Source organism: Sturnus vulgaris, chromosome 14 (assembly GCF_052056855.1).
Source record: "Sturnus vulgaris isolate bStuVul1 chromosome 14, bStuVul1.hap1, whole genome shotgun sequence".
Lineage (NCBI taxonomy): Eukaryota > Metazoa > Chordata > Aves > Passeriformes > Sturnidae > Sturnus > Sturnus vulgaris.
This window is the reverse complement of record NC_142256.1, coordinates 5,522,570-5,535,839: the sequence shown is the minus strand read 5'-3', so window position 1 is coordinate 5,535,839 and position 13,270 is coordinate 5,522,570. Positions and strand designations below refer to the sequence as shown.

The following is a 13,270-nucleotide window of genomic DNA, read 5'->3' as shown; positions in this document are numbered from 1 at the left end:
ATGGGGTGCACACATAGACAAAATCAGCAAAATCAGCCACGCTGCATTAGTGATGGCTCCAGTGCAGTGCCCAGACACCAACCCTTAAATTCCACTCCAGAGAAGCCAGGATTCACCTTGAGAAACGTGCACAGAGAGTGCATGAAGTGAAGAGAGCTGCACACATTTTCCTTTGCTCAGCACCACCAGTTACACCAGCCCCAGCAGATTCTGCTCCAACTCTGCAACACTTTTCATTTGTACCAAGGAACCTCTCTCACTTGTCTCAGTCAAATAATTGCAGTGAATGTGTGAAAGGCCCAGAAGAGTGCAGGAGCACAGAGAAATCCAGCACTGGGCTCATCTTCAGCCCATGTCTGCAGGGAGAGCTCAGTGCCTGCTCTGCCTCCCTGGGAAGGATGATTACCTTCACTCACTGATGAGACAAATATCATTATCTGTAATTCAATCAAAAAGCAATCAAGACCTGCTTATTAGTCTATTTTTAAAAGGCATTTAGAGCATAGGTTGGGCACTTATTGAATTTAACTAATAAATAAGATTACAAGAATCAAATAACTGCTCTTGGTAAAACAGCACTGTCTGTGGTGAGGAGCGATTTACAATCATTACCAATTTGAAAAGGAATGAAAAGATAAAACATCAGAGGAAAAAGGGGCAGCAAGCCATTTATTTTTACTTTTTTAAGAGGATTTGCTATCAGTGTGTAAACATCCCAGGATGCCAGGATGGAATGATTCCTCTTTGCAGATGTGTGCCACAGGCCTGCTCTCCTCAGTCTCCAAAACTGCTTCCAATATTCTCCTTGTTTGGACTGGAACTTGAGCCACGCCTTCCATTCATGTTTTGGTCCTCTGTACCTTTTATGCTGGATGCCTTTACTCCTCTTCATCACCGTGGCAAGTCAGAAGGGAAACATTTTTTAAAGCTGTGGCATTGCTCAAGCTGTGAGGTAGGAGACTCAAGAGAAGCAACATCTTAAAACATTCTGCACGGGGGCAAGTAAAAAGTCAATAAGGAAATACCACAGTTAGGCTGTTTTTAACTTGCTGAAAGTGTGAGACAGCTCTTCATTTCCTGATCACTCATGTGGAAATGGTAGAAATAGTTAAGAGCAAAGATTAATCACCAAATCAAAGCAAATATTAAATAAGCAAATTTGCTTTCTAGCCTCCAGTGTGCAAATGAGAAGTGGTATTCAAAAGTTGATTCTTTAGATAATTAAAAAGTACATTAAAAGAAAAGAAAGATCCAGTTTGTGGCTGCATCATGTTAGAACTTCAGCAACAGGAGTTGTGGGAGCAGGGAGGTTGGATGAGATGATCTCCAGAGACCTCTTCCAACATCAAATATTCTTCTACTTGAATGGAACTTCATTACAAGAAAATTTAAAAAAAAAAAAATTTAAATCAAACTCTACCTTAGTGACAGAAAAACAAAAATGCAATTCACCAGGCATCCCTTTATTCAGGATATTATTTTTGGAGCAGTTTGCATTTCACTGCACGCTTGGGAAGTTTGCTGGAAAAGCAGCACAAGCTTTGCAAGCACATGATGAGAAAGCCAGACATCAACTCAAACACTTCCTACTGGGAAACCCAGGGCCAGTGTGTTCTAAGCAGATGAGACTGGGGAAAAAGGTTCTTCCAGACTTTGGCATGAAACTTTCCCAGTTCAGGTTTGCTTCCACTTTTTGACATTTGAACTATTTAATTATTGATTCCAAAGGACAGTTTTCTAAATATTCATCATTTGGCTAAAACCCCACCATCTCTATCCTTTCTTTAACTCATAGATACCTCTCATATCTACCACAAAAGCCGTGAGACACAGCTGTTGGTGACAAACAGAAAGATAAAAAGTCCTGATGGTTATTTAAGAATATAAGGGAAGTTTTATGTAAAAGACTTTTCATTCATATCATCAGAGTGGCACAAAACACCAGGGAGAACTGCATGGGAAATAATACAGCAAAGTTTTGAGTGATGTCACTACACAGAAAAAATTTTATCTGGAAAAGTGAATGAGGAATTCCAGCAACAACCCAAGTTCACTTCAATGAATTCCAAAAATATTTGTGTAATTTTTAACACATTTTGAAGAAGAGCTGCTACAAAGAAGAAGATTGTACAGATGTGTTTGCATAGAAAGGAGGTTGTTTGGAAAGATTTGAGCTCTTTTAACAAGTTAACCACTTAAATATTTGAGAATGTCCCATATTCAGACAGTTCCAGCAAGCTCCATAACTTCTCCCAGGATGAAGCAGCTAAAGACCTGAGACCCAGCTTCTCATGAACTCATGGCATGAGTTTTATTCTTTTGTTAAAGTCAGCTGCAAGAATATCCTTAAATAACTGAGACATGGGTAGGAAAAGCAGGAAGATGTATTTCCATGCACTAAAATGAAGCATTGGTCAATGGATTAATGAATCAATTATATTTCAGAATGGACTTGTGTTTTGTTTTCCATTTCTTCCCTTGTAAACGGTGTGCCAACTCCAATACTTCACTCAGTAAATGACTCCTGAATGAGTGCACAGCTACAGGCACCTTGGTCTCTATGACAGGCCTTACAGAATCACCACAGAAATATATAATTACACCTGTCAACCTCATCTCATGCAATTGATTCAATAACTAACAATGTCAGCAGCAGCCTAAGCTTAGGGTCTCACTGTGTGAAAATACTCATACATGGCTAAACATCTTGGTATTTTAATTGCCTGTCATAGTGCCAGGGCTCCTATATTGTACCTATCTCCACAGCAACAGGCTGGAATGAGTCAAGCACGTTTAATAACTGCAAAAAGGTGAATTGATAAGCTTTCAGTTATTTTGCAGCTCTCACAGACAGGGCAGTGTATTCTGAAGACAGAAGATGTAGTTGCATTTGAGAGAACAAGTTCAATTTGTGAAAAGAAACTTCTCTGGGTGGACTGTATGTGCACAGTGTGAAAAAAACCTCATGATATAAATCTGAAAATTGTTTCTGATTACAGCACTGGAGAGGTCAGCTCCTGCCTGGAAGCACAGGCAGGCCCATGTGACAGGACATTTAATGTCAACACACCAGGAGTGGCTGTGAAAAAACAGCTTCTTACGGGCTCCAAAGGCCTCAGACATGGCATGTTTGTCCGTGCAATATTGTGAATTCCTGGCAGGCTGAGCTGTGCCCAAGCCCTCACCCCTGAACCCTTCTGCACTCTGCTAATTGCACAGGGACACGACAGGGGACACGTCCTGAGCCCCGGGCACAGCAAACAGCCGGGGCCAGCAGAGCCACAGCTGCAGCCCAGCACACACTGGGACAGAATCAGCTCCCAGCAAACACACGGGGGCAACACAACCTCTGGCTGGGAAAAACAGGGTGGAGAACGGGAAGGTAAACAGGTGGAAGAACTGCTCGGCCATTGGCAATGGGCACTTCTGGAGGCTTCCACACTCTGGGACTCTAAAATCAACATTGCAGTGTAAATTCTGTTCACACTTCCCCTAGCACAGGAAAGCCTTCACCCGTGTGAAATTTCTACGGGAAAAGATAAACTGCTTTCAAACAATTTGTGAGCTCAAACACGAATGAACAAAAAGCAAACAACATCACTGAGAAAATCCTTCTCCTCACCAGCAAAGCAGCAGAACACGAGTGGGTGAGAATGCACAGATGTTTCATCCCAATGAAGTGACACATCTCTACAGCCTTCCTCACTCTAGACTTGTCAGGTATTCTTCCCCTCTGATGATTGGGCCTCTTCAATTCTTCTGTGTTTTGGCAGAGTTCAGCTTTATTTCTTAAATATCACCATGAACTGGGACTCTTAAGAGAAAAGGTGCAACTCCAAAGTCACTACAAAAAAAAGAAAAAGCAGTGGTAGTTTTCACCTACAAATTCTTTTCAGTCAAATGATCAAGAGGAGCATGGCATGGCAGAAAGATGAGCCCTGACTTATTCCTGCATGGTTTGATGTTGCAGGAACACAGGAAGGGGATGGAGGGCAGATGTTAAAGCCTATCAATACAGAACACAGGAAAATAGGAAAAATAAAAACCACTTTAATTTAATGTAAATAAAACACCTCCAAATGGCAAACAGCTAAGTGGCAAACACCATTTTAAGAAGGGGGTTATTATAGAACTCATCTCCAAAGACAGGATTTTATAAAAGAGAAATTAAATCCTGTACAGACTAACAGAACCTCCTGTTGTCCAACTCAGGTCTGAAAAGGAGAAGCCTGGTAGTGCCAGGCAAAGGAGACTTTCTGTTGAAAATGGAGCAGCAGAGCATTTATTCACAGCAACGTTCCATGCAGATTGAAGTGGGATTTCCCCCATGAATCTGAAAACTTGGAGACGTTTTTAGACCTTTTGGAAGGAGATTCCTCCTGCCCAGTTCTGGGCAGAGCTGCCAGCAGGAGCCCCACGGGCACCCAAAGCTCCCAAGGCAGGAGCAGGGAGGAGCTGCTGGGATGCAGGGGAGTCCGAGGGGTCCAAGGACCCGAACCAGCACCTGGCAAACCCCAGCTGAGCCCCAGAGCCACAGGGGGGACAGGGCTGTCCCTGCCTCCAGCACAGCCAGGACCTTCCCAGGCAGGGCAGATCTGTTCTGCAAAAACAGCACCCAGGCTCCTCCACTGCCTCTGCTGGAAATGACACTGAGGTGAGGGGAGAAAACTCAGCCAAGGCCAGGCAGTGGTGCCCGTGCCTGCAGGAGGATGTGCAGGATGTGCAGAGCCACATTTTGAGCTGGCAGAAAGCAGCCCGAGGGGCTGAGCCAGGAGCACACACAGCCCGGGGCAGGCTCAATTTCCCCCTGAATCTCAGGGCAGGCACCGTTGCCATCACACCCTGGCCAAGCTTTCCTGGAGCTGCTCCAGAACATCAACCTGGCATGGTTATCACAAAGCTTATCCTTGCAGAGCTCAGCTGGCCAGAAGACTTCCCAAATGTATTTTCCATATCCTTTCAAAGCAGAGAGGCCAGAATAAGAATCAGCTGAAAGAATTTTACAAAGTCTTTCATACTCATTGTAGTAGTTGAGAGAGAGGAAGGGTATCACAGCCCTAAGTGGTTCATAGCACAGCTGATCCACAGAGTTGCATTCTGAAAGCCTTTCATCCCCACACTCACTGTCTTCTCTATCCATTCATCCCCACAAAACTCCAAAGCAAGGACTCTTCATAAAACCTTTATCATTTTCCATGTCAGCGTTTGCAAGGGAAGGTCTGCAAATTTGCAAGAACTGCTTTTCTGATCAACTTAGTTTATTTTTGGTTTTGCTAATTAGGCTTGTTTTTCCCTTGCAGCCAAAGTAAAGCAGAAAGAATAGGTGTTGTTCGTTTATAAACAATGAAAATATAAAAAAAACTAAAGTTCAAAACAATGATTATCAGAATCTCTTTCAAGTAAAAGGTTTTTCTGAGGATGATGACACTGCTCAGTGAGCAGCTGGGTGGAGCAGAGCCCAGAGCTGCTGGCACCCAGAGCTGGGCTGGGTGAGAGTGGCAGCAGCTCCATCCTGGGCAGGGCAGGCAGATCAGCTCTGATTTCCAGGAGCACAGAGCCAGGTTCCACTGGCCAAGGATCAGCCCCCAGAGCTGCAGCTGAATTTTCAAGCCTCAGACAAGGCCTAATGGAGCTGCCATTAAAGCCAATAAAAGCCTCCCATTGATTAGAGCAGTGGCTGGACCAGGGCCACACTGATGTTTACTGGAAGCCAGATACGAGGTCTGATTACTTTTCTACTGCCACACATCAGATCCTTATTCACTCCATTATTTACGGGCTTGCAAACAAGCAAGAAATTCTGATCACACAGTCATCCAGAGCCCATTTGCATCCTTGATTGGCATGCTGAGAGCTGGAGAAGGGTTTGAATATGTATTACACAGAGCAGCAGTGCACAGAATCTGCAGGATGCAGTAAAGCAATCAGGCAGCATAAAGAAATTGAAATGGAATTCCTTGGAGAAAGGGATCATTAAGTGCTTAACAAGCATCACTCCGTTATATCTGTTTTAGTGATGTTAGCATAATTTTAATTGTTACCATCCAATCTGTTTTGATAGCTTTGGAGTTATCAAGATGCTAAATATTTTACGGTGACATTTGAACAATCAGGAAGATTAGCTGCAAAGCCCTCTACCCAGCAGCCCAGTGCCTGTGAATAGACAAAAAGGGGGATCTATTTTCTGTGTGGAACAAAGACAAGACAGAAAGATCAACACAATTAAATATTAAACAGAAGTAATTACATAGGCAGCTAAGTAATAACTCAAACACCCTGTATTTTATTATGCATTTCCAACTAGCCAATTAAATTATACAATATTGTGAATGTGTCTGGCATATCCTGCTGCCTGGTAGGTCATTTAGCCAAGTTTTACTTCTAGTACAGAGAATCTTACCAGAATTTATACCGAGCCAAGGAAACGTTCAAGACAGAGGGTTCTGCTTTGTCCTAAGCTGACAAAAGGCTGCTGTTCTTTCTAAGAAGTCCAAAATCGAGCTCTGGCTGGTGCTGATGGGTTGCCAGGTGCAGTTTCAGGGCCATTTGAGGTGGGGACTTTAAGGTGTGACACACGTGGCAATTTGCAGCTCACAGCCAGGAGAGGATGGACCAGAGCAGCCCCTGCCTGCAGGGAGAGAGCTCAGATCCAGGCTCAGGAATCAGAGCCATCAGCTGCACAGAGCTGCAACGGGCTCCTGCACTTGCTCTGAAATGACACACCTGCTGGAAGGCTCTGCTGAATCAGGGCCATGCAGGCGATTTGCAAGTGATCTGTAATTAAATGCAAACTAGTGCTCCCAGCAGAACAGTAGCAAGTGATAATAATGATGATAAAGCTAAATATTATCCAGAAGAGAGGCAAAGGACATAATTATTGCCAAATGAAATATGGCAACACAAGGCTTGTAATATGCTTGTAAGAAAAGCTTGCAAAATCTTTGGCAGTAAGACTGAGACTTCCATCTGGATAAACGAGGATCCAGGCTGAAATCTGACAAGCTTTTGACTTCTTTAGGGAAAAAAAACTCAGAACCTAGCAGCAAATACTGCCCCTCAATCAAACAATACTGCTATCTAACAATTTCCACCTTAATAGCTCATCTCTCTGATGAACCTGCTTTTAGTTATTCAACTCATGCCCAAAAATGGGTATTGGAAAATAACCTCTCTCGGGGAAAATGGTATTCTTTACCTAGGAGGAGAAAGAATAAGCTTGAGATTTGGGGTTAATCTGATTAGTCAGGACATTGTCAGAACCAGGATGGCAGGGCTTAGAAGTGCCCTGTTAAACCAGGGTCACACTGAGAGCCAGAGGATGTGGCTTTGTTAAGCTCACCAAGGTCAGGCTCTGGCCCTGGCAGCCAACCCCACAAAGCCCCACGGAGCCCCCAGACCCTGCAGTGGGGGCAGCCCGGGCAGGGCACAGCTACAGGGACACCCCCGGGGTGGGCACTGGGACTGAGGGCTGGAGCTCACAACTCCCCCGGCCCTTCCCAGCCGGGCTGCAGGTGCTGGCTGGAAAACAGGAGCCACAAAAGGCTGGGCCAGAGAGTCAGGGGAGCTGCTGCTCCCCACCTTCCCCGAGATCCTTCCAGGGAAATCTCCTGTCCTTCAGAGGGGCCAGGAGGACACAAGGACAGAGGGACAGGGGGACAGAAGTGCTCTGCACACTGGCACTGCCCTCTGCACTGCTCATGGGGCCCTGAGGAAAGAAACCATCAATTGCTATGGAGATTGTCACTGGGATTTTCCCTTTTTTTTTTTTTTTTTTTTTTTTTTCCAAGCTCAGGCAGTGAAGTTTCTTTCTTTCACAGTCCCAGGTCAAAGTTCTGATTCCTGCTGCCAAAGGGAGGAGGGCAGATGATGGGTTAGACCCTGGTAAATCCAGCTGTGACACAACACTGCTTTCCAGCTCACCGTGGGCATTCTCAGGGAATTTACTGCGAGGGTTTTCAGGGAATTTCACAGGCACTGACACTGGACCAACAGCAGAACACCAGTCAGTGTCTGACTTCCAGGGCTTGGGTCCCTCAAGAACATGTGCTAAACATCTTACTTATAAATAATTGGATTCAAAAGGGTAGTGACAGCTTCATAAGCAAACAGAACTTTAGAATAATTAATAGTTAAGAAAAAGATTTTTTAAATTATGCTGACATACTACAAGAGGACTCATCTTTGAACATCTAAGGAGAAGATTAGCTGGTAATTGAGCATCCTCCTTGATCCATCTAAGCCAGTTCTGTGCTGCACCCCTGGCAGCAAACTGGAAGCACCAATAGCCTTGACAATGAGTGGAACTTCCAACAATACTTTAGTGCATGTTTGATGAAAAGAATAAAATCTTTCAAAGGCTGAAATACAATAATCCAGGGGAACATCAGGGTAAAGGGTGAAGGGCTGGGGGTGCCACACGTCACAGTAAAGCCCAGAGCTCCAAGAGGTGTTTAGGCTCAGCTCCTGCAAACCCCATGGCAAGGGGGCAGACAAAGCCCAGCCTAAGGGAGCAGCTCTGGCTCCAACCTTTCCTCAAGCCCTGGCTGTGCTGACACCTGGGGCACCTGCCTGACCCTCCGTGCCACATCCCTGAGGTGGGAGGAGAGCCCAGGGGCCCCTCCAGGACAAGCAGGGCCAGGATTGTGCCTGCAGCAGGAAGAGAAACTCAGGACATGAAAGTGCTGCCGGGGGGGCGGATTTTAGGAGCTTTTCCTTCAGTCGTGTTTCTTACAACAATTTTGCAGCTACTCCAAATCACAAACACTTGAGCCAAATTTCAAGAGTGCCATTCAAAAAATGAAACCTCTTTAATCTTTTCAGGGAGATAATCAACCTAAGTGGTTAATAACTTCATCGTTTGAGAGGAAACTGGTAAATACTTCTATTCTGAGAAAGCTTCAGAGCAGACACTGGCTAGAAAGAATAAAACCAAAACCAAAAGAGTGAAATTATCCAGTCTTGGTGTTGAAAGCCTGAAACATTTTAAAGATTAAATAAGTATTTGATGTTACTATTTTTAGCTAAAGGAAAAACAGCATTGTCCCTATTAGACATTTCAATTTACTTAAAATAATTGTGCCTCAGTAGCTAACAAAGGAGTGATTACACACAATGTGACAATTGTATTACTTACTACCCTTGACATCACTTCAGTGAGGGTCACTCTAGTTAAATATTTCATTTGCTATAATGTCCATCTTCATCAAGCTATTTTTCAACCAAACTGAAAAATCTTCAAATCTTTGTTTCTTTGTCTTTGTAAAGAAAGGGCCGTGTTCATTGTTCCCTTTAATACTTAGCAAATTGCCAGAGCAATTCACAAAACCCTTAAAAGAAAAGGGCATGCAAAAGAAATTCAAAGTAACTCATTGAAAACATCCTTTTCTCACTTTCTCCGTGCTTTCCACTGTCAAACACCCTGCCTAAGTCCAGTCTCAGTCAGAGAGGCACAGATGCTTTATTAACAGTATCCTCATAAATATTCTGTGTTTGAATGAACGAGATGAAGGATACTTGACATTTAAATGTTTCTTACAACTTCATTTATAAAGCAATTCTCTGCTATCAAAGCATGCCTCCATAGTTACACATGAAGAAATTAAAGCTTTCTTGGGCTCCTCCACCAGCGTGTGTACCTCACAGCCCCATCACCACTTCCCCCAGCCACCGTGAGCTGAGCTCTGTTTGTGACTGAGAGCCCCTGCGTGGCACCACCGAGGACACATCACTGAATTCTGTGTCTGTGCCCTTGTCCAGATGCGCACCCCGAGCAGGTCTGTGTCCCGGCCAGAGCTGTACATCTGTGAATGATCGTCCCGACCGTCCCAGGGCAGAAACTCCTACAAGTGATGGCATTGCCTGGGCACCGGGAGGGGCTGTGACAGTGCAGCCACCTCCTCTGCACTCCCGGCGTGATCCGCATCGCCCTTACAGCGAAATTCAGAGGCTTCCCCGCCCTGCAGAGCCGTGTCCAGAGCGGCAGAGCAAGTGCCACTTCCAGGTCAAGAGCGAGAACTCCAAAGCCAGCAGCTTTCCACCAAGGTCTGTACCTGTACCAGAGGCTGATCCCTACAAAACCTGAGTTCTCATTAGCACTTCCACTGCATTATAGATCAGAGATCTTCTTAAGTACTCTGAGACAAAGAAAAAAAGAGTAATTTTTAAAATGCACTGCCTTAGTATGAATTGGCTGCTATCATTATTATTAATGGTACTGTGTATCTTCCCATGGTAAATATGATTTCCTGCTTCTCCCATCAGCATGAAATGAGCCCCAGGATGGAAATGTCATTCTGCAGATCTCAGCACAGGCAGGCTGACCTCAGTTCTCAGGAATTAATGCACAGCTTTAAAGAAAGTCACACCAGAAGCATATATTACTGTATGGGTTCCTCTGTAAAATAACCTACCCCTCTTTGAGGCATGATTTAAAGACAGAGCCCACAGGACATAAATCACAGCTGCTAAAAATACAAACCCCTTTAGGACATCACTCCTTAATGGCAGCAAAAATCTTCACAGGAAAAGACACCTGCCCCAGTGACAGGGAATAATCACCTTCTGCAGAGCACGTGTTGGATGCCTGCTGGAGTTAGCAGGTTCACAGTGCCAAGTTTTCCTTTGGAAGAGAAGACAAGTTTCAAAATGCAAACCAAAAACCCGTACTTCCTCAAAAAAAAAAAAAAAAAAAAAAAAAGGTGAAGTGTATTACAAAGAAAAAGGTGCAGAAAGGTCTGACACAACTCCCTGGGAAAGGCTGCCCCATTCTTGCACCCCAATTACCAATGCAATCAAAGCAGGACAGGGGAGCTGGCTGCTCACAGCCACCCTCTCTTATTGGCTTTACTTCCCCAAACTACTGGAAAGAGATTCAGAGTTAATTGTAAGAGGTTTTTCTCCAAGTTCCTTTTGATGATGCACTAGGTCATCAGGTCCTCAAAGCAACACTGATGGCAATATCAATAATTTTGATTTCATGTTAATTTTCTTTCCCTTCCTACCAAAGTAACAATGCCATCATACTTAGGCCATTTTCTTTGGTCAACAAGATTTTCCAGCCACCATGGCAAATGTTGAAATGTTGATCATTTCATCCCAAACTGGAATAAAATATGTACAATTTACCCTATTTTTCAAAATGGAAACTTTATCAGGCTTTTGATGAGCTTTTAATACATTGCTTCAAAGTCTTTCTTTCCTCATCCCATCCTCACTCTACTTAACATTAGAATAATTTTGTGGAGTATAATCCATGTGCATCCACGGGGCACAGAAACATTGAGCAGAAAGAGCACAGCTTGGAAAAAATCCCCAAAGATTTTGTCAAACCAAGATCATCTTACCCCAAAACACCTGACACATTCTGCTGATAATACCAGAACCAACAAAGTGAGTCATGTGTTAATATAAAACTGAACAAGATGCAGCCCAAAGCACAGAGCACATTTGGGAGCAGCTTTCTGCTCCCCTCTGGAGTGCCCTGAGTTGCACAGGCCATGACAAATATTACACAATATATGACAAATATTACATAATACATGACAAATGTTACACAATATATGACAAATATTACATAATACGTGACATATAACATATGACAAATATAATATATGACATATAACATAATATTTGACAAATATAACATAATACATGACAAATGTTACACAATATATGACAAATATCACATAATACATGACATATGACATAATACCTGACAAATGTTCCCCTGCAGTCCCTGCTCTCCAGCCCTGCCAGGGAAGGCTCATGCACAGCTCCTCAGCCCAGCCTGTTCCAGTGCCTCTGCACCCTCACAGCTTTAAACCTTCCCTCCCCTTGCCTCCTACTGAAAGGCTTTAAATTCCAAAATAATGATCCGATTCTTAAAGAGAAAAAAAAAATAAATTGTGTCATCCAGAAGGAAGAAAGTGTGAGTTTGATGTGAAGGCAGATGATCCCTAAGGCTGGCCCAGTGCAGAAGCCTGTGCCTGGACCTGGCAGCTCTGATGATGAAAGGCACAATCTGCAAGGGAAGCTACTGCAATACCTGCTTGGGCCATGAATGACATTCCTTGCCCTGGAAATCTCCCCACCCGTCTGGCAAATGTTGCATGAGTGGATGTTCATGGACACTGGAAAGTGGGAGGTTTTTTCCATATATTTTTGGTGGTTTTGTATGGTGGTGTTTTCCTGTTTCTTCATTTTTGCAGTTAAACTGCTGGATTTCAGAAGTTATTGGCACACAAAGGGCAGCAGAGATAACAAAGCCCACGATAAGTACATGAGGCAAAATAAAAACCAAATAAATAAATAAAAGCTTGTGTTTTGATTTCACAGCTAGAAATGAGAAGAATATTGGGAATGCTAAGGAAAGGATAAATAAAGGTAAGAACAGTCATCCAAAAATGTGTGTCCCTGAAGATATTATTAAAATATTCTGGATAGCAGGTGACCATCATGTTTTAGCCATGAGCTGCACTAATCCTGGCTCGGGTGCTGCCCTCAGCCATGCCAGGGATGCTCCCCCTGTGCCCAGAGCCGTGCATGCACAAAAGCTCCTCAGGAAAAGCCAGCAGCTCCCAGCAGCAGCAGTGACATTACCCTGGCAGCAGGGCTCCTCCACTTGGGTGCAGTATCTCTCTGGCAAAGCTCTCATGCTGCACAATGCCAGCCTTGTCTGATTGTCCCCCCTGCAGAAATCTCTGCAGTGTGCTCCTGGGAGGGGCCTGGCATAAAGCAAATGGAACCAAGCCTTGGATGGGGAATTGTCCCAGCAAGCATCCATGCTAGACATTGTACAATCCTGAACCAGATGCTTCTCAGAAATGTTATCCTAGTGGCACAATTCACCTCATTTCCATGTCTCATTTAAGATCTCCCACTTCTTACAGAGCTACAGAACAAGGCAGATCGTGTCTGATATGTCAGGGACTTCATTTGCCTTCTGGAAGCTTCCCTGCTGACTGCTGAATACTCTCATGTATCCAAAAGTAGACCTTGTCTCCTTTTAACCAGGCTAAGGAGGGAAAAGAGGCCTCATGAGAAACAATTTCTTATGTGTGCCTTCCTCTCCTGCCAGCATCCCAGCTATACCAGCCCCATTTTCCCTCGGACTAGGCAATAAAGACAATTGAAGTCTTCAACCTAACAACAGTGTCCTTGTTCACTCACCACGTTTTGAGCATGCAAGAAAGGAATAAAACAGGAGGGAGAAAAGATGGGAGGTGGTTGTTGGAACAACATCTGCTCCATCTAGGAACAGAGAGCATGGGCA

General features: G+C 44.1%; 1 long non-coding RNA gene across 1 annotated transcript in view; it reads right to left on the bottom strand.

Annotated features, from left to right (window-relative positions):
• Positions 1-650: 650 nt before the first annotated feature.
• Positions 651-13,270, bottom strand: part of LOC148222117 (uncharacterized) — an 86,230-nt gene continuing 73,610 nt past the window's right edge. Inside the window, exons 7-8 of the long non-coding RNA XR_015806665.1 lie at positions 3,623-3,844; positions 651-1,371 (exon numbers count right to left, since the gene is read on the bottom strand). This is a non-coding gene — a long non-coding RNA (uncharacterized LOC148222117). The remainder of the gene's footprint in view (positions 1,372-3,622; positions 3,845-13,270) is intronic.